General features: G+C 34.1%; 1 protein-coding gene and 1 pseudogene across 4 annotated transcripts in view; both read right to left on the bottom strand.

Moving 5' to 3' along the window:
- The window catches only part of Ascc3 (activating signal cointegrator 1 complex subunit 3), a 320,418-nt gene that overhangs the window by 208,614 nt on the left and 86,937 nt on the right, over positions 1–24,867 (bottom strand). The window lies entirely within an intron of this gene.
- The window catches only part of LOC147824950 (elongation factor 1-alpha 1 pseudogene), a 28,908-nt pseudogene extending 4,041 nt beyond the window's left edge, over positions 1–24,867 (bottom strand).

Raw genomic sequence — 24,867 nt, 5'->3', positions numbered from 1 at the left:
AAACAACTTTTCTCCTTAACATATACATGTGCAATTACAACACTATTCTCCATGAATCAAAAATAACAAACAGGGTCTGGGGATGTACCTCAGTGTAGTGTACTTGTCTAACATGTGTGATGCCTTAGGTTCAATTGCCACTATTACAAAAACAAACAAAAACCCTATAAAATTGTCTAAATATACACAAATTTAAAAATGTGATGAGTGTGATAACAAAGAGTAAGATGAGTGGATAAATGCTATTATGAAATGTAACTAAGTTCTACTATGTGTAATACTGAGTAAACCCAATCACTCAAGAAATTAACTGAAAATCATGAATATTATTTTTTATATTTAATAAAAATCATTAAAAAATTAGAGAGAAAGAGGGAGAGAGAGGAGATTAAGAAGGGAGGAAGTAGGGAAGAGGGTTAAGTGAAAGAAAATTTCAGCTATTTAGAGGACATAGAGGAACTTGAATTCTCAAAAAACAATGGCAATAATATAAAATTAAATAACCACGTCGAGAAATTACTTAGTAACATCTTCTAAAGCTAAACATACATATGCTGACTGGCGACCCATCAAGTTTATTCAAGTATGTTATAATACTCAAATATTGGAAAAACAAGCAAATGTCTTCGAACAATAAAATGGCTAATTCATAACATATTTATACACTAGAATACACACTGAAAATGACTGAACTACTAAACTATATGCAGCAACATGGAGAAAAAACCTCATAATCTTAATGTTAAGTGAAAGAATCCAGACACATATAATTCATTTATCTAAAATTTTTTAAAAAGTGAAAATAAAGTGTTAAGAGCTTAGACATTCGTTACTTTTAAGAAGAAAAAGAAGTGTAGCAAAAGAGGATAATAACAAGAGATTGTGAGGTAATAACATTCTACATTTTAATGTGAGTGGCAGTTACATCAGTTTATTCACTTCAGAAAAATACATTTTTCTTTATGGCACAGCAATGCTCCATTATGTATAAATACTATGTTTTCTTTATCCATTTACTGTACCAACTCCACACAAAGAATGTAAACATTATGTATTGCACACATGTACTAATAAAAAATTCACTTTTCCTTCTTAGATGTTTTACATCTTTCTGTAATTTTATTTCAGTACAGCAATATGAATATAAACGCTAATGTAATGATAAGACATATTTAATAACAAAAGTTAAATGATAAGAATGGACTTCTGAACTATACTGCTCAAAGGTAAGAGTTCTGCAGACAAAGAATATTTTAGGCAGTGAGAAAAAAATATATTCTTTGTGATTCTAACATGATTTTACTGTGTATATTTCTTGTGTGATCATGTGTGTAAACCTGTGTTAGAATTTTTTGAGGTCAGACCAATTTCAGAATTTAAAATATAAATCTATGTTCCTCAATCTGTTGAGTAGAAAAACATTTTTTAAAGGTAGGATGACAATTTCTAAACTCAGACCAATTTCCTGCCCACTTACCAATCTTCCCTTCAAAGTAGCCCTCAAAACATGAAAAGCAAAAGGATAATTAAGAAAGTTCACATTTGTGTGAACTCTGAATGAGGAAAAAAGAAATAAGACACTTATTTTCCTGCTATTAAAAATTGTTTTTGTATTTTAGATTTTAATACATACTCTTTATCACGTTAAAGTTTAAAAGTCTACATAGGGTTTTTTCCCTGTTGATTATGGTATGTAATTTTTGACTATCACAGACACACAAACAGCAAAGCAACAAACTTCAAGGGAAAGCATGAGTCTCCCAGGTCTAGTTTAAAAATCTCATTTTATTGATTAACACAAAGTTACTTTATAGATGTCTTATAACGATTAGAAGAAGTAGGAGGCACTGTATGTCTCTCTGCACTTAACAATGGCTCAGTGGTCCATTTTCTTCATAAAAATGAGACAAAAGAGAAAAAAAATTTTTTGAGGTCACAGGTTAACAGTTATGGAGCCATTCAAGAAGGCCCTACCTTCTCACTCATTTTCTGACTAAAATCTCTCTAAGTCCTCTGCTTTCCCACTTTCTCCTTCACCCAATAGTCTCTTTTTGAACCCAACACAGACAAGCATCCATGACTGAGGACAATCATGGATCAGTCTCACACACCTATGATCAATCTTACACATGTTTATAGGGTGTATGTTAGTGTTTGTGGAATAGAAAGTACACTATGTGCCAGTATGAATACAGGAGGAAAACTCATGCCATTTCTGCCTCATTTTCATTGTAGACAGAGTCAATGAAAAGGTACTTGACCAATAAACACTGGTTACAGCATATGTGGTACTCACTAACACTTGACAAAGTTCCTCGTGATAACTTTATGACTAAGGACATATATCAGAGCTGCTTAATAATACAATTAAGAAACTGCTGAACAAAGTTACTTAAAAATTACTACTTAAAAAACAAACAAAAATTAACTAAATCAAAACAGTCATTACTGTATTTTAGAATGAAGGCTCTGATGGAAGTTTAGCTGGATAAGAGAGGGAGAGGAACAAAGAAATTGAGAAAGAAAAAAGGAGAGAAGTATGGAGAGAAAGCATGTATATAGAGAAATAAGGGATTTTGTGCAAAGGTCTGCAGTCTCCTGAATTAACTCCTACAATGTGGGGAGCCAAATGCCTCCTGGAGGGTAGGATTTTAATTTTCTGCAAAGAACAACAAGCTTGTGAGTAATAGTGTCTGAGTCCTTAAAATTTTCAAATTTTAAAGAATTTATGATATATAAGAAATCATACTGAATTTCTATTAACAACATATATCTGGTATAAGCTACTAAGAAATGTTTACAATGCCTAAAAGCAGTCTGTTATATGTTTAATCCTGTTAAGTCCATTGTCAAATTACATGTCATATTAATACATTAAATTTTAAAATGTTATTTTGACTATCAAGAGTAGTTGTTTCTTTGTGGTAGATGCTACAAAGTAAAAGTAGGTTTAGAATTTTACATCAAAAGGAAAACAAATATTTTAAAGATAAAAGCATATTTTTCTGACTTCATAATATTTAAAACTATGCTTTTTTTAGAATTTAGAAAATTAGACAAAGTTAAATCACATCAATGAGTTTTAAAAACCAGAATGATAAAACATAAAAGTATAGCCATTAAAATCCACCATTACTTTATGTCTCTATGAAAGAAAAACAATATTATCAAACACATTTTAAAAATATAAAATAGGGTATATTTTAGTTGAAAATGTTAGAGATCTATTAACTATATTAATGAGCAATATTCAAGGATACTCAATATAGATCCCACTGGAGTCCCACCATTTCATGTGTGTGTGCATGGAGATCCTGGGGACCAGCTGTATGGCCCAGACCTTTGTTGCTGCAGGCAGATCCCAGCCTGGGGTGCCCCCCAACACCAGAGGAGTAGGCACACCCCCCATGCCAGGAGCCTTCCCAGAAAGGAGCTGCACTGGCACATGGGCTCTCGCCATTCTATTCCTAAGTGCCGGCAGATCCCAGGGAGCAGCTGTGTGGCCCCAACCAGTACCGCTGCAGGCAGATCCCAGCCAGGGCTCCGCCCTGACCCCAGAGACCCGGGAATACACGCCCAAGCCACAGGCCCTCCCAGAAAGGGGCTGCATGGGCACAAGGGCTTTAGCCAGAGGCTGTCCATACAATCTGCCACAGCCAGGGACCTGCCTGGAGAAGAGCTGTATAGGCACACAAGCAATACCTAGAGGCTTACCTCAATACCACTGATAAGTGTGAGGAGACCTTAGCAAAAGCCTGTGCAGACAACAGAAACTGGGGTGCACAACCGTCAACCAAAAGCCCTCCCAGACAGTAGGTACATAGGACCCCAGCAAGAGGCATGCCTAGATACCATTCCAAGTGTGCTCAGGCTCCAGCCAGAAGCCCGCCCAGACAACAGGTCAGGTCATGGATCTAGAAGGGCACCACTCTAAACCCAGGAATTGGTGTACTGGGGAGCAGCAGAATAAAGGCTGCTCAGTGGCATGCTGAGAATTCAAGAACACTGGGGAAGAAAAAAATGTCACCTCAACAAAGACACAGCAGGCTGCATCTGTTGAAATGAGAAGACATGTAAATAAGTCTCAAAACTTCTGCCAGACTTCCAGATCACCTAGGGGAACCTCAAAGGGCAAGGAGATGGAACAATCTGATAGGAAACCACCTGGACTCCCTGTACTGGCAAGGAAAGGGGACATGGAAAAAATAAAATCAGAAATAATTTCTCAGAGAACAGCAGAGATCATGCCCAAACTACAAGACGTGATTAATAAATCTAGAGAGGAAACAGATTAAAAAAAAATAGAGGAGCTGAGGAATATGATGGAATCCCAACATAGGAAACAAATGGAATCCATAAAACAGACGTAAAGAGATTTCCAGGAGATCAAAAACTCCATTGAAAGTTTACGCAGCACAATGAGCCAACGCAAGGATAGAATTTCAGATATAGAAGATAGAATTGCAATTAGTGCTCAGGAAAAGAAAAATTTCTTAAAAATAGTAAGGCATGACGAGAAATCAATCCAGCAGCTGTTGACCATGCAAAGAAGAATAACATCAGAGTGATTGGAGCCAAGGAAGAAACAGGGGAGAGTACAGATGACATTAAAAAAAAAAATATTCACAGAAGTAATGGCAGAAAAATTCCCAAAGAGAGGAAAAGATAAGTAACATATAGATAAGTAACATAAGATAAGTGACATAGAGATAAGTGAGGCATATAGGACTCCAACTAGCCTTGATCAAAAAAAAAAAAATCTACACATAGGCACATGATAGTTAAGATTCCAGAAACCCAACAGAAGAATAAAATTCTACAAGTAGCTAGAGAAAGGAAACAAATCACATTAAATGGAAGGCCCATCAGAATCACAGCAGACTTCTCAACACAAACCATCAAGGCAAGAAGAGCATAGAATGACTTATTTTAAGCCCTAAAGGAAAACAAGTTCCAACCAAGATTGATGTACCCTGCAAAACTACATTTCAAAATTGATGGAGAAATAAGATATTTTCATGACAAAGAGCATCTTAGGAACTTCATGAAATCCAAATCGGCACTCCAAAAAATTTTAGACAATACCCTAGGAAAAGACAATGAGGATCACAACCCCAGGAAGCCCAGCAGAATGAATCCATTGAGCATGACAAGAAATTAAACACAAAGGGGGAGAATCAAACAAAAAGAAAAGGGCATGACAAGGATAAGTCAATATATATCAATTATAACCATCAATGTTAATGGTCTCAATTCACCAAACAAAAGAAATAGACTGGCAGAATGGGTCAAGAAGCAAGATCCAGCAATACGCGCTGCATATAAGAAACACACTTAATTCAAAAAGAAACTCATAGACTGAAAGTTAAAGGGTGGAAAACAATTCTCCATGTGACAGGAACCTGAAAAAAAGCAGGAGTAGCTATCCTCTTTGCAGATTAAGTGAATTTCAAACCAACACTGGTGGAGAGAGACAAAGAAGTACAGTACATCCTTGTAAAGGGAACAATCCAACAGGAAGAGATGACAATCATAAATATGTATGCAACAATTACTAGTGCATCCAACTATATAAAACAAATACGGACGTGAAAATTCAACTAAGCACTAATACAATAGTAGTGGAGGAACTCAATACACCACTGTCACAAATAGATCAACTAGACAAAAAATAAGCAACAAAATACAAGAACTCAAACTCTTGAACAAATGAACTTAACAGATGTTTACAGAGTGTTCCACCTCACAAAATCAGAATACACATTCTTTTTAGATGCACACGGGTCATTCTCTAAAATAGAAAACATACTGGCTTATAGAACATGTTGAAGTAAGTGCAAAGGAACTGAAGTTATCGCCTGTATATTGTCAGACCATAGTGTGATGAAATTGGAGATAAATAACATAAGACACTGCAAGAACACATGGAAACTGCACAACAGACTTCTGAATAATCAATGGGTCGCAGAGGAAATTAAACAAGAAATCAGACAGTTCCTACAATTAAATGACAATGACAATACAACATATCCGAATCTATGGGACACAATGAAGGCAGTCTTACGAGGGAAATTCATAGTAGTGAATACTCACATTTGGAAAACAGAGCGAGCTCAATTAAACAACCTGATGCTGAACCTCAAGCTTATAGAAAAGAAGAGCAGGACAAATGCAAAGCCCATAGAAGGGAGGAAATTATAAAGAACAGAGGAGAAATCAATGCAATGGAGACTCACAGAATGATACAAAAAAATTCAATGAAGTCAAGAGTTGGTTCTTTGAAACAACAAACAAAATTGACAAACCCTTAGCCAACCTTATCAAAAAAGGAAAGAAAAGGTCAAAATCCATGCAATTAGGAATGAAAAGGGTGAAACTACAACAGAAACAGCAGAAATCCAGAGGATCATCAAAACCTACTTTGAGCACCTATCTGCCAATAAGATCGAAAATACAGAAGAAATGGAGAGATTCCTAGATACATATGAATTACTAAAGTTGAACGAAGAAGACCTAAAAATTTTAAACAACCCAAGATCAAACAATGAAATTGAAAATATAACTAAAGCCTAACCAACTAAGAAAAGCCCAGGCCCTGATGGCTTCACTGCTGAATTCTACAAGACATTTAAAGAGGAACTACTGCCACTACTGTTTAAACTCTTCAATGAAATTGAAAGGGAAGCAATACTCCCAAATTCATTCCTGGAAGCAAGCATCACCTTGATTCCCAAAGCAGAGAAAGACCCAACTGAAAAAGAGAACTATAGGCCAATCTCACTAATGAACATAGAAGCAAAAATCCTTAACAAGATACTGGCAAAGAGAATGCAGAAGATCATCACGAAGATCATACACCCTGACCAAGTGGGATTCACCCAAGGGATGCAGGGATGGTTCAATATATGAAAATCAATTAATGTAATACACTATATCAATAGAGCCAAGGACAAAAACCATATGATTACCTCCATAGATGCAGAAAAAGTATTTGACAAAACCCAACAAGCATTTATGATAAAAACCCTACAAAAAATTGGAACAGACGGACTCTACCTCAATCTGATAAAAGCCATGTATGAAAAACCAACAGCCAATATCATACTGAATGGTCAAAAACCAAAATCCTTCACACTAAAATCAGGAACAAGACAAGGATGTCCACTATCACCACTCCTGTGCAATACAATTTAGGAAACATTAGCCACAGCAACTAGACAAGATAAAGAAATAAAAGGAATAAAGATAGGAAACGAAGAAGTCAAATCGTCATTATCTGCAGATGACATGATACTCTATATAGAAGACCCCAAGAACGCCACCAAAAGTCTTCTAGACTTAATAACCAAATTTAGTAAAGTAGCTGGTTACAAGGTCAACACACAAAAATCAATAGCTTTTCTGTTCACAGAAAACAGACTTACTGAGAGAGAAAAAGGGCAAATAATTCCTTTTACAAAGGATAAAAAAACTGAAATATCTAGGAATCAACCTAACAAAAGAAATCAAAGACCTCCACTCTGAAAATTATAGCACTCTGAAAAAAGAGATTGAAAGGGAAATCAGCAAATGGAAAGACATCCCTTGTTCCTGGGTATGAAGAATCAACATAGTGAAAATGGCCATACTTCAAAAACTGCTATATACATTCAATGCAATCCCAATTGAAATCCCAGTAGCATACTTCACAGACCTGGAGAAAACAATCCAAATATCCATTTGGAATAAGAAGAGAACTAGAGTATCAAAAGCAATACTAGGCAATAAAACAAGGTAGGGGGTATAACAATCCCCAACTTGAAACTATATTACAAAGCTACTGCGATAAAACAGCATGGTACTGACAAAGAAACAGACCTGAGGAACAGTGGAACAGATTAGAAGATGCAGAAACAACTCCAGACACACTCAGCCACCTCATCTTCAGCAAAGGAGCCAAACACTCTCACTGGAGTAAAGATAGCCTCTTTAATAAGTAGTGCTGCAAAAATTGGGTTTCAACTTGCCAAAGATTAAAATGAGATCCATATCTCTCACCATGCACTAAACTTAAATTGAAATAGATTAAAGACCTAAATACTAAAACAGAAACATTAAACTGGCTGGAACAGAGGTTAGGAAGAGCTCTTAAAGACATTGGTGTAGGAAAAGATTTCATGAACAAAACCTCAGTTGCCCGTGAACTAGCACAATCAATTAACAAGTGGGATTTCTTCTTATTAAAAAGCTTCTGCACAGCAAGAGAAACCACCAGCAGTGTGAATAGACAACCCCCAATGCGGAAAAAAATTTTCACCAGCTGTCCCTCAGACAAAGGTCTACTATCTAGAATATGTAAAGAACTTAAAAAAAATCTGACCTCCCAAATTAAAAAACCCAATACAAAATTGGGCATCTGAAATGAACAGACATTCCTCAAAGAAGTACAAATAGCAAATAAACATGAGAAAATGTTCACCATCACTGTTCATTTGAACGATGGAAATGAAAACAACACTGAGATTCCACCCCACCCCAGAAAGAATGACTGGCATCATCAAATCAACCAATAACAAATGCTGGCGGGACTGTAGGGAAAGAAGAACCCTACTCCACTGCTAGTGGGAGTGTAGACTGGTGCAACCACTGTGGAAATCAGTATGGAGATACCTCAAAGAACTAGGACTGGAAGTCCCATCTGACCCTGCTATTCTCCTGCTGGGTATCTTCTGCAAAGAATTAAAAGAATGTGCACCCATGTTCATTGCAACACAATTCATGATAGCTAAAACTTGGAAGGAGTCCAATTGCCCATCAACTGGAGACTGGATAATGGAAATGGGTTTTTTTTTTAAAATAAAATGGAGTATTACTCAGCCATAAAGAACGAGAAAGTAGAGACATTTATAGCTAAATGGATGCACATTGAGGCGATACTCCACACATGTGTAAATGCCAATATATATACATGTATATATACATATGTATGTGTATATATATATAATGTTCATTTTTTAATAGAGAAACTTTCCCTCTCCTATTTCTAGCATTCCATGCTCCACTCTTTCTAAGATTTTAGAATTTCTTATTGAATTATATTTGGTTTATGGAATTTTAGTTAAAAATGGCATCATAGGTTTTTTCTAATATAAAAATGCCAGATACACTTCAGACACACATCATTATTTTAACTGTAACAGATCTGCACTTTGTAACAATGTGCTATGATATACTTTTGTACTTAAAGATTTTCCCATCCATTTATTTTTGTTTTATAATTGAAAGCTACAATCTTTGACATAACTATAACTAGATACCTTAGAGAACTTTGTGCTTTATATACATCAGTGTGTACTTCTACTTTGAAAATCTGGCAGACATTATCACTCATTTGACACATTTGTAGAGCCCAGTTTGAGGATAAATTAATTTCTTAGTAAAATGAAGTACTTTAAAGTCACACTGTAATGCCAAAAAACTCCACCTCACACATGATAAACAAAACAATTGTAGTCTGTGCTTGTTCACAAAAACAACAGAAAGTATTACTAATGTCATCTCTTCAAACTAATTTCAAACATTCACTACTAAGAGGCTGTATTTATTCAAAAACAGGTAATCAAAAGTTTATTTGGAGCTACTTTTGGGAAGGAGAAACAGAAGAAGGGAGGAATCTAAAATTTTATCAAGAAATTATGGCAGGATAAAAGCTGCTGAAATTGACTGCAATTAAGGAAATAGATGTTTTTGTAGCTCCTTATTGGTCAATTATTTTTATTATGTGAATCATTCTTATCTTACTTAGAAAAAGGACAAAAGCCAGGACATGTATACTACTACTTAATCACAATTTATCGTTATTTAAGGAGCGTTTCCTAATAGACGTTTGTTACTGGTTCATTCAGTGTTCTCAAGAATGTGTCTATGGAAAGAAAAAGGTAACTAGAACTTTGACACTTCGCTTAGAGGAGAAATGTGGTTCAGGCACATAATAAGCTTTTTGAAGATTCTGTTGTTACTACTACAGAAACTCTTACCAATACTACTACTCTGACCAAGTGGTAACTGATTAAAAGTTCCTATAAAACAACTAGATAACATACACGTAGGATAAAAATGAAATCATAAGTAAAATGTTAAGCCAAAATGTTAACCCTGGTTTCACTATTAAAGATACTCTTAGATAACAAAGGAACTGATAACTTTGCCAAATTAGTTGATGCTAGAAATAAATGTAAAGTATAGTATCACCTTTTACTTCTTCTAGTTCATATATCTTTTCTTTTGACACCACAGTGATTGACTGAAACCAGAACCATAATTCCCAATCCTAGTTCATCAGAATAAAATCATAGAGCAGGGCATAAAGATTCCAGATTAAATCACCTAAAATCAATATAAAACCATTATATATTATATCCAACTAAATGTTATAAAGAAGCATAAGTTTTTAAAGTCTTAATGTCATTTAATTCTCAAGAAGAGCTGAGGCATATGAGAAGGTGCAGAATACTAGAGCGTATATTAGAAAAATGATTCTCACATGATTTAAGAACAACTGGCTAACTCTGATATATTTCTAAGGCCCCTGGAATCCAATAACCCTTATCTTCTCAGTTTACTAAACTGTTTCTCACCATACTCTCCTGATTTAATTTAAGCAAATGACTCTCCAAAATGATTTTACAACACCATTGGCAATATTTTCAAGTTGAAGTTACACTGTAGTTTACTTTCATTAATTTTACTAATTTATCTTGAAGAAATTATTTTGTATTTTAGTATTTTCTTTCATTGCTAGTGATGTTTAACATCTTATTTTTTGAAGGTTTGCATTTTTCTTTATGGAGTTTATTCATGTGTTTAGTACTTACATTATCTGTATAAACTCTCTTAATGAAGATAGTAAGTACAACTACAGAAGCAATTATGGATGGTAAATTTGACAATATTTATCAAATGTAAAATGCACAACCCTAGGTCCACCAATCTCACTTTCAGAATTCTATTCTAAAAAAGACACAGATACAGATGGACCTTCATGAGGTTCTTCTGAAGGCAATAAAGTAGATATTAAATGCTGACATTAAGTGAAAAGGCAAAGTAATAACACACAAATATGTAAAGTATGAACTTTTTGCTATGCATATGTATATTTCTCTACATTCTTGAATTCCTAATCTTAAAAGTTTAAGGAGCTCTTCTTAAACCATAAATTCTAGTACTGTAATAATTCCCTTGCCTATGCATCTGTATTTCTATTTTAGATCTCAGCATTTATTACACTATATTGTTTGCTTAAACATTAAATATTTTTCTCCCTCAATAGAAGTATAGGTAGAGCAAGGATCAGAGAAAGCAACACTCTTGCAGGATGATGTATCTACAATGCCTTGAAGTGCTCTGACACATAGAATAACCTCACTAATCGCTGATGAGTTTTATATATATATATATATATATATATATATTTGCAAGATATGATATATATATATTTGCAAGATATGATATATATATATATATTTGCAAGATATGATCATTGACTTAATAATATTGGTATTAGCTAAGTTTGCTTAATGGGAAAAAAACCAAAGTACTTCTGCATTTAATAGTAAGATTTATGTAGCTTAAATTCTACAATGTAGCTACAAAGGTTTAAAACTTTTTTTTAAAACATAAGGATTTTCTGCATTGGTCAAAGGAATGCTTTCCTCCACAATGAAACCTATTTATGAGCACTTAACCAAACTGAAAAATCTAAGTGTGTATAAAAGGAAAAAGGCCCACTTACTGAGGCCTGGACAAAGAACTGATAATCCCACTGCCACACCCCTGGCCTCACACAGTGATGTCCTGGATATTATTTCTCTTAGGGTAGTGTTGAAGAAAAGCTGGATCCTAATGGCTCCTCCTGGATCTAAAGTAAAGTAAATGGGCTGAATACTGATTTCTGTTTGAAGAATAAAGTCCCATCTCATCTAGAGAGAAATAAATATGTCTTGAACATTGTAAAATGAAGACTCAGAAGTTTTTATAATTATCCTGTCCATGATCCCCTCACCATCTCACTGGCCTCTCCTGCACTTGGCCTTCCCATCAGAGTAGGCCAACTCTTCATCTCCTTACCTCCCATAAGACACATCTGAGATCTCCTGGGTTAATTTCTTCAAAAGCAGGGAAGAGGAGTGGGAAGTCCTATTAATAGGGATTTAAACACATATTTCTAAGATTTGATTAACACTCCTAAATCTAGTATTCTTATAGTCATGTCTGCTCATCAATATACAATCTGATTATGAATGTTCAATAAAAATGAACTAAACAGCTTTCAGCCATGCATTTATCAAATATTTATTATACATTTACTACTACAAATGATATAGTTTCCCTCCAATATCTGAAGACATAAGTACCTATATATCACTGAATTATAATGCAAATGAAATATTAATGCACATAAAGTGTTTAGAATAATGCTAAACATGTAAATATTAGCTGTGTTTTCTAATACCATCATCACTATAATCATCTTGTCCCTCCTCCTTCTCCTCTTCCTTCTTTTCTTAATGTGGCAAGCATGATGCTAAGCACTAGGAGAGGAGTAGTAAGGTAGGATTAAGGCAGAAGGCCCTGATCTCATATAGCTTACACTAGGGTAAGGTGGAGTGGCAATAGGCCTTACTTAAAACAACTATGAAATATAAAATTTTATTTGTGATAAGCGTCTGAGGGCAAGCTATGCAAAATTATATTTCAACCTAATGAGAAAAATGAATAAAGTCTTTAGAGCAGGGTATGGTGATGTATGCCTATAATCCCAGCTCTTAGAGGGCTAAGGCAGGAGGATCACCATGAGTTCAAGGCCAGCCTGGGCTACATAGTGACTTCCAGGCTAGCATGAACTACACAGCAAGACCTGTCTCAAAAAAACCACACACACACAAAAAGTTTCACAGGCAGAAACATGATATGCAAGGAACATGTGGGGAAAGAAAATCAGATTTAAGACAGGTAGAATATGTGACTGTAACAAAGAAAATGAAATGACTAGAGCTAGGTGCAAATGAGTGAAGGGACAGGCCACTCATGATGTTTCAGCCACTTGGATAAGAAAAACTATAGGAGTGAGAATGGGGAAGAGTGAAACTGATCAGATGACAGTATTTCTGGCTCCCTGGAGAGAAAGGTCTGGAGGAGCAGACTGGATGCTGGTTATAATTACAAGATTACAGAACTAATCATGGTGAGACCTGACAGAGACTCAAGTAGGAAGATATGCTAATGAATATGGTGATGGAAAGGAAGTCCATGATTCTTGGAAATATTTAGAAGATAAAATTAATCAGAATTGGTGTTGGATTGACTATATTTTACTTTTCATTTTTTCCAAAGATAATATATATTCTGCAGAAAACCCTCCATGTGGCAGATATTTTACTGTCTTTACTAACCTCCTTGTTCAGGATGGAATAATCACAAATGAAACATTAAACAATATACTTAAAAATTATCTTCTGATGAAGATTTTCTAATTTGATTTGATAATGTAATGGAACAATGTTAAAGCTAGTTAAACTGGTTATCTTTTTCAGGTAATTGACTGTCAATACTTTTACGTATGTGTCTACTTTTTTTTTATAGTTCAACCCTAATAGCCGTAGGACTAGTTTACAAGCAAAGACAGATATAAAGGAATGCTATAAGGTGAGACTTATTATATAGCAAAAATTAGTCTTTCCAGAATTTAAAATACTTTTGCGGATTTCATTAGATGGAAAAAGAAAACATTATTCATTATAATGACTCCACAATTATAAAAGACCAGACATAATCTACCCATTATTTTTGAATACATATCATATTTCTAAGGAAAATAATTTTTCAAAATGATACAGATATTTGTGGTTAGTGAGTTCATGTCTTCTAACTTACTGAAAAAGAATTCTTCTGAAACTAAACTTAATAAATAACTAGAAGACTTACAGACCTTTACTTCTATTTTTATTTCATTATTTAAAGAAAAAGATTACTTTTATGAACTCTGTATTGTTTTAATTTTGTAACACAGGACATCCTAACTTTTTACTTGGAAGAAAATCATAAGCTTTCTATTGGCTTCTTGTCTGTATTTAATCAGGTTAGTGTGATAGCTTTGCAAGCAAAGTTCCTGAACCAATTTAAAAATGAATTTTTGAATTATTTTGCTACTTTTTCTTAAAGTGCATACAAATATGAAACAATTGGATGATAGAAGAAAGAAAATGTTAATGTAAGACAATACAAAATACAAAATAAACCATTAATAGAATATGACTTCCACTTACCTAGTACTATGAAATAGTACCTAGTACTATGAAAGTCTTTTTCCTATGAAGGAATACTTATGGAATAGGGACAGTTATAATTTTTTCAGTGAAATCAAAGATAACTAAGAAAAAGATCTCATGTGATACTGAATTTGCATCCACTAGATAAGATTTTTATGCACCAAAAATAGCATTTTTCTTATCCTTAATTATACATGGCAGAAGTTCAGATCTTCACAAAAAACAGAAGGTAAAATAAATCCTTTTGTGCTAATAAAACTGTGCATCATTTTTCACTCTTCTTAGATTTTTATATCATGTAATTTAAATTTCTTTTTAAATTAGTCATACCAAATAAAGCACTGGGTAAGGAAGAAACCGGGCAGAAGGGTAAAATTACTCATAAGTAAGCTTTAAAACTTAAGCTACATTTTCCAGAGCAAAATAAAATCGACAATACAATATAAAAATTATAATATCTAAATATGTAATAAAAAAGACATAGATTAGATGCAAAGCCAATTTCTAATCTACTATGAATGACTATAGGTAGCTTTATTTAAAAAGGATAACATCAAAATTAATTTTATAATAATAAATTATGAAATGACTATGAAAATGCTATTCTCAGTTATTAAATTGAATATGTTAGTATGCTGGGTTTCTATCATTTTGTCATCTTCATTTTTTTTAACAAGTAAGTCCATTCTTAAAACTGAAAAGCATTTTTGCTTCCTACTCCATGCTTTTCACTTTGTGTTATGGATTTCTAGCCAATCATGCTCATTCTTCAGTCTTTTCAACAGAAAAATTTGGAAACCCTACAAACATCCAAGCAAGAACTAAAAAAAATATAATTAACATACTATGTAGAGAGATTTGAAACAATCTGAAAAACTTTTAAAGCCATTATAAAAATCTTTCAAAGGAGCAGTTTCAAACAAATGAGAAAAATAAAATGTCTAAGTAAACAAATAGAAGACATAAAACTAAACAAAGTTTACAACTGAAAACAACCATCTATTTTAAAAGTCATTTGGAGGGCTCATAGGCAAAATGTAGATAACAGGAAAAATAGTGGACTAAAAGATCAATAGAAAATCTATATCCAATATAGAAAATCTATATCCAATATAGAAAATGAGTTGAGAGATAGGTTAGCAAATGAAAATATATTCTTTTAAAATCATGATACACAGTGTATTTACCATTGTTATTCTCTATTAGTTATGAAAAATCATTTTCTTATAGAATGGCTTTTATATTTTCTTTATTAATATCTACTTGTATTACATTAAAATAAAAATTTTTTGAAAGTTAAAAAAAGAAAATATCCCATCTTAGTAACAGTGAAAGACACATTAAAAATAGATTTCAGTATCCTGTGAGACAATAATAAAGGAGTTAATATTTTTGCCAATGGAGTCCAACAAGGGGAGGAGAAAAATGTGATGAGTTGAAAATATAAAGGCTCAAAATTTCTTAAACATGATGAAAAATATAAAGCTAGAAATTCAAGAAGCTGAGCAAAAACACCAAATAGTTAAACTCAAGCATTTCGCCGCCTGCTATGCAAGCACAAGGACCCGAGTTCAATCCCCGGTACCAAAACAACAACAACAACAACAAAAAACCTCAAGCAAACCTACAACCAGGCAAATCATAATGAGACTTGTAGAAACCAAAGACAGAGAAAGAACCCTGAAAGCAGCCTAAGAGAAAGACCATATTACATATAAAGAAACAAGAATTTGAATGGGGTGAAGTCTTTAGAAATCATAGAGACCAGAAAAAAGTGGCAGTACATTTCCTGAGACCTGGAAAAAAAAAAAAAGAACTGAAAACGCACATGTCTATCTAGCAAAAACACCTTTCAGGAATGAAGGTAAAACAAAGAATTCTCTAATATTATACAAAAAGGTAACGGGTTAGTAATATATTGCCCGGATGGTAAATTACTCATTTACATAGTAATGCATATACTCCCAAATATCCAGATAAAACTGCAACTTGTGCATATATGTCTAACTCCTGTTTCCATTTCTTTCATTCCTAAGAATATACATATTCTCAGAGAAAATAATCAATAGAATATATATAGGTCTATATATGAATGAAAAATCCCCTTGAAAAAAGAGCAAATGAAGACAGAGTGGCACCAACACTGAGCATGTCCTGAGCTTATCCATAGGCACAATGTGCGCATGGTCCCAACCGAGGTTGCTGGAGCTCTGCTTAGCAGTGCAATGTGACAGAAATTTAGGTTTCCCTTTGCTGTCACTTGGGTCTATGACATCTGAACAATAGTTCTTCATCCCCAACCAAAATAGAAACAAAACCCCTAAAATAACCCATTTTAACAAAGCTGCACGCATAAAACCCTATACAAAGAATAAACACACAAATATAAAAGAAAAAAAAAAAGAACTATTTCAGAACTCAGAGCAAATGTCCTGCTTTGATAAAGAGCTATTTCCAAGACAGGAGAAATCTTTAAAGTATATCACCAGTATTTTCACTGAGGTTCCAAGGAACGCAGCTCAATGGAACCCCTGAAAATCACAGTGAATACTGTAAAATAGTAACTATTCACAAAAGGTACATTTAGAAGAAAAAAATTTAAGATTAATAGTGAATATAAAATAATGCAAAATAGGGGCTGGAGATTTAGCTCAGTGGTTCTGGGGCCTGCCTCCCAAGCTCAAGGTCCTCAGTTTGATGCCCGGTACCAAAAAAAAAAATAGTAATAATGCAAAATAAGGATGGAAAATTAGATGCGTGTTTCAACCAATGACAAACTTAATTTTTTAAAGCTATACAAAATTGCTTTTTAGCTGAATATCTAAAAGATGATTTGTAATCTATACTGTTTCTCCTGAAAATAAATCCCAGAATTATGATGCTGTCCTGTAAATGGAAATTTTACATTCGAATCTCAATAAAACCATAATTGCTGATAAACTTGACAGTCCCTGGTGAATCATAAAATAAAGCACACCTCATGTTATACTTAATTTATATAAGATCCTTAACAAGCTAGGTAGGTGGACTTAATTGAATAATAAAAAAACAATGAAAATTTTATAAACAAGGAAATAATATGGTCAGAGTAGCATGATAGATAATTTGAAAATGAGATTAATTTGCCTTTCCATATCTAAATTTTTAAAAAATAAACTATCCATACTGAGAAGATAAGGGGAAAATGATAAAGAAAATTTAAGATTATATTTAATTTAATCAGCATCAATTATTGGAAAAAGTCTTCACAAAAAATACAGTAGAAATAATTTAAAGGCTTTAAAAGTTACAAAATTTAGTAGGGGGTAGTGGTGCATGTCTCTAATTTCACCATTTTGAAGGCTGAAGCAGGAGGATTACAAGTTTGACACCAGTGTGGGCTACCTAGTGAAACCTTATCTCACCTCTCATCCACACACACACCCCTAAAAAGTAAAAATTACAAAACTGAAAAAAGTCAAGAAAGGATAAAATTCAAACTACAAAAATAAACACAAATTATGTATTTTCCCATGTGTTTTGCATGATTTTGGCTTTGCTATCTCTGCAGCCCAATCTCAAAGGCCAGGACAGCAGCACAGCCTGTTAATATGTGAGAACCTATGAGAATGGACAGAAGGGCAGGGTGTACAGGTTGATATCATACAGCTTCATCTCCACAAAAATTAGCTTCACTGGTATTAGGGTTACACCGGAGGAAAATAAAGAGCAAGTACAAGACAGGAGACTCACTGAGGCCAATCACAAGGTCCCTGCCCTTACAGAGAGACAGGCATATCTACCAAATGGCAAATGAGGAAAAAAACAGATGTTCATCAATCTTTTAAAAACACATAAAAACATAAAGATATTTTTGGTGGGTTTTAACCTTCTGCATCTGTAAAATGAAGACAAAAACAATGGGGTTTATGCGAGGATGAAGGGAGGACATATTTATGCATTCAGCATAGTGACTGGCTCATAGCTTTAATTCAAGTGTTATTTTCTTGTTTTTACATAAACATTTTTTTGTTAGCATTGGTAACATAGTTGGATACAATATAAAAGCAATCAAAATTTTATCTCATATAGTGGTCCAGATTTCTAAGACAATATTGGGTCCAAAAGCACAGACTTTGTGTACTAGGTATTATTTTATGAATATAAATGAAAGGTTCTACAGGACTCTGACAAGAAGGAAATAAAGTATTCACAGAGTTTGAAATGGGTTTTGAAAAATAAGTACAATTTGGACAAATGTCAATGGATAAAAGAACATTATGAAAAGATGCACGAGGCAACTTACTAAAGAGCAATGTTAAAAAAAAAGCAATGTTCATTTTAGAATGTTATTTGAGCAATACTATTTTAGAAAAAGCAAAAATGATACGGCTATAGTTTACATTAGGAAGCAGCTTAGAGAAAAATAAGCTGGATGTAGGCTCTGAAGAGAATCCAATATCATTTATAAGAAGCTTTTCTATACAGTAGGGATCTCGAGACATTTTAGATATGGGACTCCTTGGCTTTATTTTTATGACCCAAGCATAGACAGCATTCTTTCCGCCAGCTACCTGTGCATTCTCTATAGGGTGGGGACCTCTAATATACACTTAAAAGAGAATGAGAGTAATAGGAACATCATCATACTAATATAGAAATCAGTTTTAACTTTTAGAACCTCTTTGATTATCTCAAAAGGCTTCAAACTTCAGACCATATTTCAAGAGCTCTGGCTGTATAGCAATGGGAATGACCAAACCAATGAATGATAGTTGGAGGGAGAATAAAGCAGAAACACATAGTGGACTTACAGCAGCAGTGAGACAAGAATGTGCAAGCCAAACTTATCATTTACAGAAAAACTTTTAAGGCTATACTTAGAAGTAATAAAATGGGAATAAACTATTAGTATTTATTCATCTTTCCTAGAACTTTTTATACAAACCAGGACACAAAATTTACTTCTTTATGTACAATATATCTTACTTCAGTCTCATATATTTTGAAGTTTTCCAATTTTAAGAAATATTATTTTGAATAATGGTAATTTGTTAAATGTCATTTAATATGTATGCCTATAAGAGAAATTGTGAAAGTGAAAAACCACACTCTAAAAAATCATCTATTGCCATTATATGCCTGTAATCCCAGCACTTAGGAGGCTGAGGCAGGAGGATTACCACAATTTTGAGGCCAGCCTGGGCTATGTAATGTTTAGGCCGGCCTCAACAATATAGCAAAATCCTGTTTCAGACAGACTGACAGACAAAACAGACAAATGGACAGACAGTAAAAAATTATCTATTAGTCTGATATGTGGTTTTAAGACAATGAACTCTGTATGACATACTTAGTTGGTCTTAAAAGCTAGCCTTAAAGCGAGTCATATATTAGTTCTATGAAAACATGAAAAACTTCAATGCTAATGTGTCCATGAATTTGGAAGTTGTGCATAATATTGTACTATGGCATGAAAATCTATAAAACTCTTTTCCCTTTATTGTACATACTAAAAATTTTAAACATGATTCAGTTTATTAAGTATATAGATTATATGAAAAGGATCAAAATTTTTTAGTAACATAAATGCATATAAATGTAATTGCTTCCCTTGCTTATCAATTGATAACTCTCTAGAATTCTTTTTTTTTAAATTTAACTTTGTTTCAATGGTTCTCAAAATTCTGTGACAGATTTTTGGCCAAGTTGTTTCCATTAAAAAGTGATTTTAAAAAAATAAAAAATAAAAAAATAAAAAGTGATTTTAAAAACTAATAACTTAAAACTGTCACACACAAAAAGAAAACAAATGGTCCACAAAACACATTCTCCTTTCCTCCTGAAGGCTGTATGATACATTGTTATCATTAACTAGTCTTTTACTATTAAACTTAAATGGTCAATTGGGAGAAACAGTTCTGAGATCGGTTTTCCACCACTGATTAAGACTGCATGGCAGGTGTTGGGGGGATATTCATTTAGCCTTCTGAGCTTTCTGGGCAGACTTGGTGACCTTGCCAGCTCCAGCAGCCTTCTTGTCCACTGCTTTGATGACACCCACAGCAACTGTGTCTCATATCGCAAACAGCGAAACAACCCAGAGGTGGATAGTTACAGAAGCTCTTGACACACATGGGCTTGCCTGGAACCATGTCAACGATGGCAGCATCACCAGATTTCAAGAATTTGGGGCCATCCTCCAGCTTCTTACCAGACCGGCGATCAATCTTTTCTTTCAGCTCAGCAAACTCACAAGTGATGTGAGCTGTATGGCAATCCAGTACAGGAGCATGGCCAGCACTGATCTAGCCTGGATAGTTCAGGATAATCACCTGAGCAGAGAAACCAGCTGCTTCCATTGGTGGCTCAGTTTTGCCATCACCAGCAACATTGCCACGACGAAGATCTTTGACAGACACATTCTTGACGTTGAAGCCCACATTGTCCCCAGGAAAAGCTTCACTCAAAGCCTCATGGTGCATTTCAACAGACTTTACTTCAGTTGTGACACTGACTGGTGCAAAGGTGACCACCATGCCAGGTTTGAGAACACCAGTCTCCACTCTGCCCACAGGGATGATACCGATACCACCAATTTTATAGACATCCTGGAGGGGCAGCCGCAAAGGCTTGTCAGTTGGGCAAGTGGGTGGCAGGATGCAATCCAAAGCTTCAAGCAGTGTGGTTCCACTGGCATTGCCATCTTTACGAGTGACCTTCCATCCCTTGAGCCAAGGCATGTTAGTACTTGGCTCCAGCATGCTGCCACCATTCCAACCAGAAATTGGCATAAAAGCTACTGTGTCAGGTTTGTAGCCAATTTTCTTAATGTAGGTGCTGACTTCCTTAACAATTTCCTTGTATCTCTTCTGGCTGTAGGGTGGCTCAGTGGAATCCATTTTGTTAACACCAATAATGAGTTGTTTCACACCCAGCGTGTAAGCCAGAAGGGCATGGTCACGAGTCTGCCTGTTCTTGGAGATACCAGCTTCAAATTCACCAACATCAGCAGCAACAATCAGGACAGCACAATCAGCCTGAGATGTGCCTGTAATTTGTCCTGTAATCATGTTTTTGATAAAGTCTCTGTGTCCTGGAGCATCAGTGATAGTCACATAATACTTGCTGGTCTCAAATTTCCACACAGAGATGTCAATGGTGATACCATGCTCATGCTCGGCTTTTAGTTTATCCAAGACCCCAGGCGTACTTGAAAGAAGCCTTCCCCATCTCAGCAGCCTCCTTCTCAGATTTTTCAATGGTTCTTTCATTGATGCCACCACATCTGTGGATCAGATGGCCAGTAGTGGTGGACTTGCCCGAATCCACGTGTCCGATGAGGACGATATTGATAAGAGTCTTTTCCTTTCCCATGTTGGCTTTGATTTAGTGATGGTTTTCACTACACCTGTGCTCTCAATGTAAACCTATTGCAAAAAAAACTCTAGAGTTCTTTAACAAGACCAAATTTAGAATGTTTTAAGAAAGCTAAATGATATCTAACTCAAATTTCAAGAGATTAGAAATTTGTTTCTAATTATTTCTGATTTGTTTCATATCCAACTTAAGAAAAACCCTTGTAATTCAAAGATACTTTAAAAGATTATTGAAATGCCTGAAGAGATTGATTAAATTATGAAGAAAAAAGGCATTTTTATATACATAAATGTAAAATAGAAATACTGACTTTTGAGAAAAAATTGGAATAAAATTATAAAAATTTGATATAAAAATCCATGAGCCTGAGATAACTTTTAAAAGAGCAGTTACATTTTTAAAATACACTTCCTTGGGGCCGGGGATTTAGCTCAGTGGTTCCACCGCTTGCCTTGCAAGCACAAGGACCCAAGTTCAATCCCTGGTACCAAAAAGAAAAAAATATATATATATTTATATATATATATATATAAATATATATATATAAATATATATACACTTCCTGCCTTTATGCTAATAAAAGAGAATGACTTTTAAATACTTATAAATTAACTTTAGGAAATTAACTTTATTAAGCAAAGGGGCAAAGCGGTTCTATGAATCTCTTCAGATTTAATATTGAGTGCAATTTTCAAAAATTTAAGACACAGGATTAAATGCACAAAGAAGTCAGACAAGAGTTTAATATCAAAACTAAAAATGAGACCTGTAGTGCTAGCTACTTGGGTGGTTGTGGCATAAGGAAGGCAACAGCTGAAGAAATGAAAATGTGGTATTTGGGAGAATCTGTTGACTTATCCTTCATATTTTTCAATTTTTCTTAAATATTTTATTAATAAAATTGTGAGATTTTTTTAAAGCCATTATTCTTTGAGCAAAAAAAGTTATAAAGAAAAGTACATTGTATGATGCCATTTATTCAAAATTCTAATACGTGCAAAACTAAGTAATGGTGACAGAAATCAAAATAATGCTTGCCTCTCAAGGAGTAAGAGTATGAGGACCATCAGAAAGTGACAAGAGAGAGCCTTCCAAGTTAACAAAAATCATTTATATCTTCATTATGGGGATTAATGGATATAAATACATCTGCGAATGGTCATTTAACTATATCCTTAAAAATCTATGGATTTATTGCATGTAAAGTATACTTCAATAAAAATTCCCAAGAATTCATTATTGTAATAAGAAGAAATTATCATTAAATCACAAAGTATATAAACAATGTAAAAGAGGTTAAATGTGAGAACTTCTTCTAATGCTAAAAATACATAAAACGTCCACAATTTCAAAATCAGTACATGATCATAGATGTAAGTCACTTTGTGTCTTTTCAAATACTTCTCTTCAAGCAAAATCAGAGGAAAAGGTGTAACAACAGTGGGATCAAAATGTCTAAAAGAAGGGGCTTAGAGGCTTAGAGACTGCTGTTTCCACAAGGGGATAGGAGACATTGCATAAAGTGTAATTTGTACTACCCTTCCTAAAGGTTTTAGAAACATCAATCCTACACTAAGAGCAAATACAGTGAGAAGAGGAATAAAGTTTCTCTCAAATCACCTTCAAATACGCTTCTATATTTTAGCATCTATTGGTATGTTTAAGGCACTGCTTAGAACTTCCATCTAGTACTAACTCCTAAGTGTGAGTATGGAATTGGCATATTAGAACTATCTATGTCTTTGTCCTTGCCCCAAACTGAAATATACTGTGTCTTATACTCTTTTGTAATTCTTTTGCCTAAGACATTTAAATCATGATTGCTTTAGGGTTGATCATTTTCAACAGTTAAAAATCCTTATGCTCACAAAATAAGTCTAAGATTTATATTTTGGTATAATGCAAATGGAAGAATAAAAAAGTCTATACATCTTAAAAATAAAACTTTGAGAGCTCTACTGAAATATAATTTTCCTTCTGTAACCTTATTTGTCAATTACATTTTTTTAAAAAATGTCAGACAGTGACGGACACTAAACATTAATATATCCCACAACGCTAAATCATCAAACAAAATGGATACTAATGATAACTAGAGCCAGGTCATTGAGAATTACTTTTAGCTAACCTCTACTGGATAGAAAGCTGATCTTCACTAAAAATCTTTGACTTCCAGTAGTGTCAATTACATAACAGAGATGACATTTAATATATTTAACAATCATAGGGACAAACAATGGCCACCAGACAGTGGTAGGCAGGGATGCCTCTCTGCAATCCTTGAGGTTGGTTAATGTACTGTGTACAGAAAAGGAGAACAGTCTGGTAATTGCCGAAGGAAATCACCAATAAGTACAGATCTTGTAGTCTCACCACTGGGTCTTCTTCGAGGCTTCCTACTGCGCCAGGAACTGACCTTTTAGTTGCTGGATTATGTATTTTGAGTGTTCCTGGCAGTATCTATTTACTGTACTAACAAGTTCAAAAGTATCTTAAAAAAATATTACGGCGGGGAGGACACATTGCACTGAAATACACCACCAGCTCTTTTTCCTTTGAAATAGAGTCTCATTAGTGGCTAAAATAACCCAGGTTGAACTTGAACTTGCAATCCTCCTGCTTCAACCTACCAAAGTGTTGGGATTATAGGCATGCACCACCACAACCTTTTTAGGTATATAGTTGTCATATACCTAGATATCAGTAGAATACCAGTCCTAAAATAAAGAATAGTAACACATATTGGTATTAATGTGACAGAATTATATACTGTAATGTAGAGTTTAGAAGTTTCTAGTTATATCATTATGAAAGAGAATGTTTTTTACAATATAAAAGCTAATAACACTTCAGTGAAGTACTCAGCAAAGACTTCATTTCCTCTTCATCTTGGGTACCTTTCCAAACTTTCAAAGGTACTCAAATGAAAAAAGCTGAGAAACATTGTAAAATGATGGCAAATTTGCTACTTTTTTATTAAATTAACATTACTTTCCTATCTTTTGATCTCTTTAAGTGATTCTGTTATATTCAATGATTTAAAAACCCTTTTGTAGAGCAGAGATAAAATGGGGCTACAAATGAAAGTTCATCATACTATGCTTGCATTATATATTACAGTGTCTTAAGATATAATTGTTTAATAATTTTTCCAAGCACCCAATCAAAAAAGAACAGTATTAAACGAGAAGCGTAGGTAAAC

Source organism: Heterocephalus glaber, unplaced genomic scaffold, assembly GCF_053883595.1.
Source record: "Heterocephalus glaber isolate CG9 unplaced genomic scaffold, H.glaber_assembly_v1.0 deba00001523, whole genome shotgun sequence".
Lineage (NCBI taxonomy): Eukaryota > Metazoa > Chordata > Mammalia > Rodentia > Bathyergidae > Heterocephalus > Heterocephalus glaber.
Note: the sequence above shows the minus strand (reverse complement) of the source record. Positions and strands in the feature narration are given on the sequence as shown.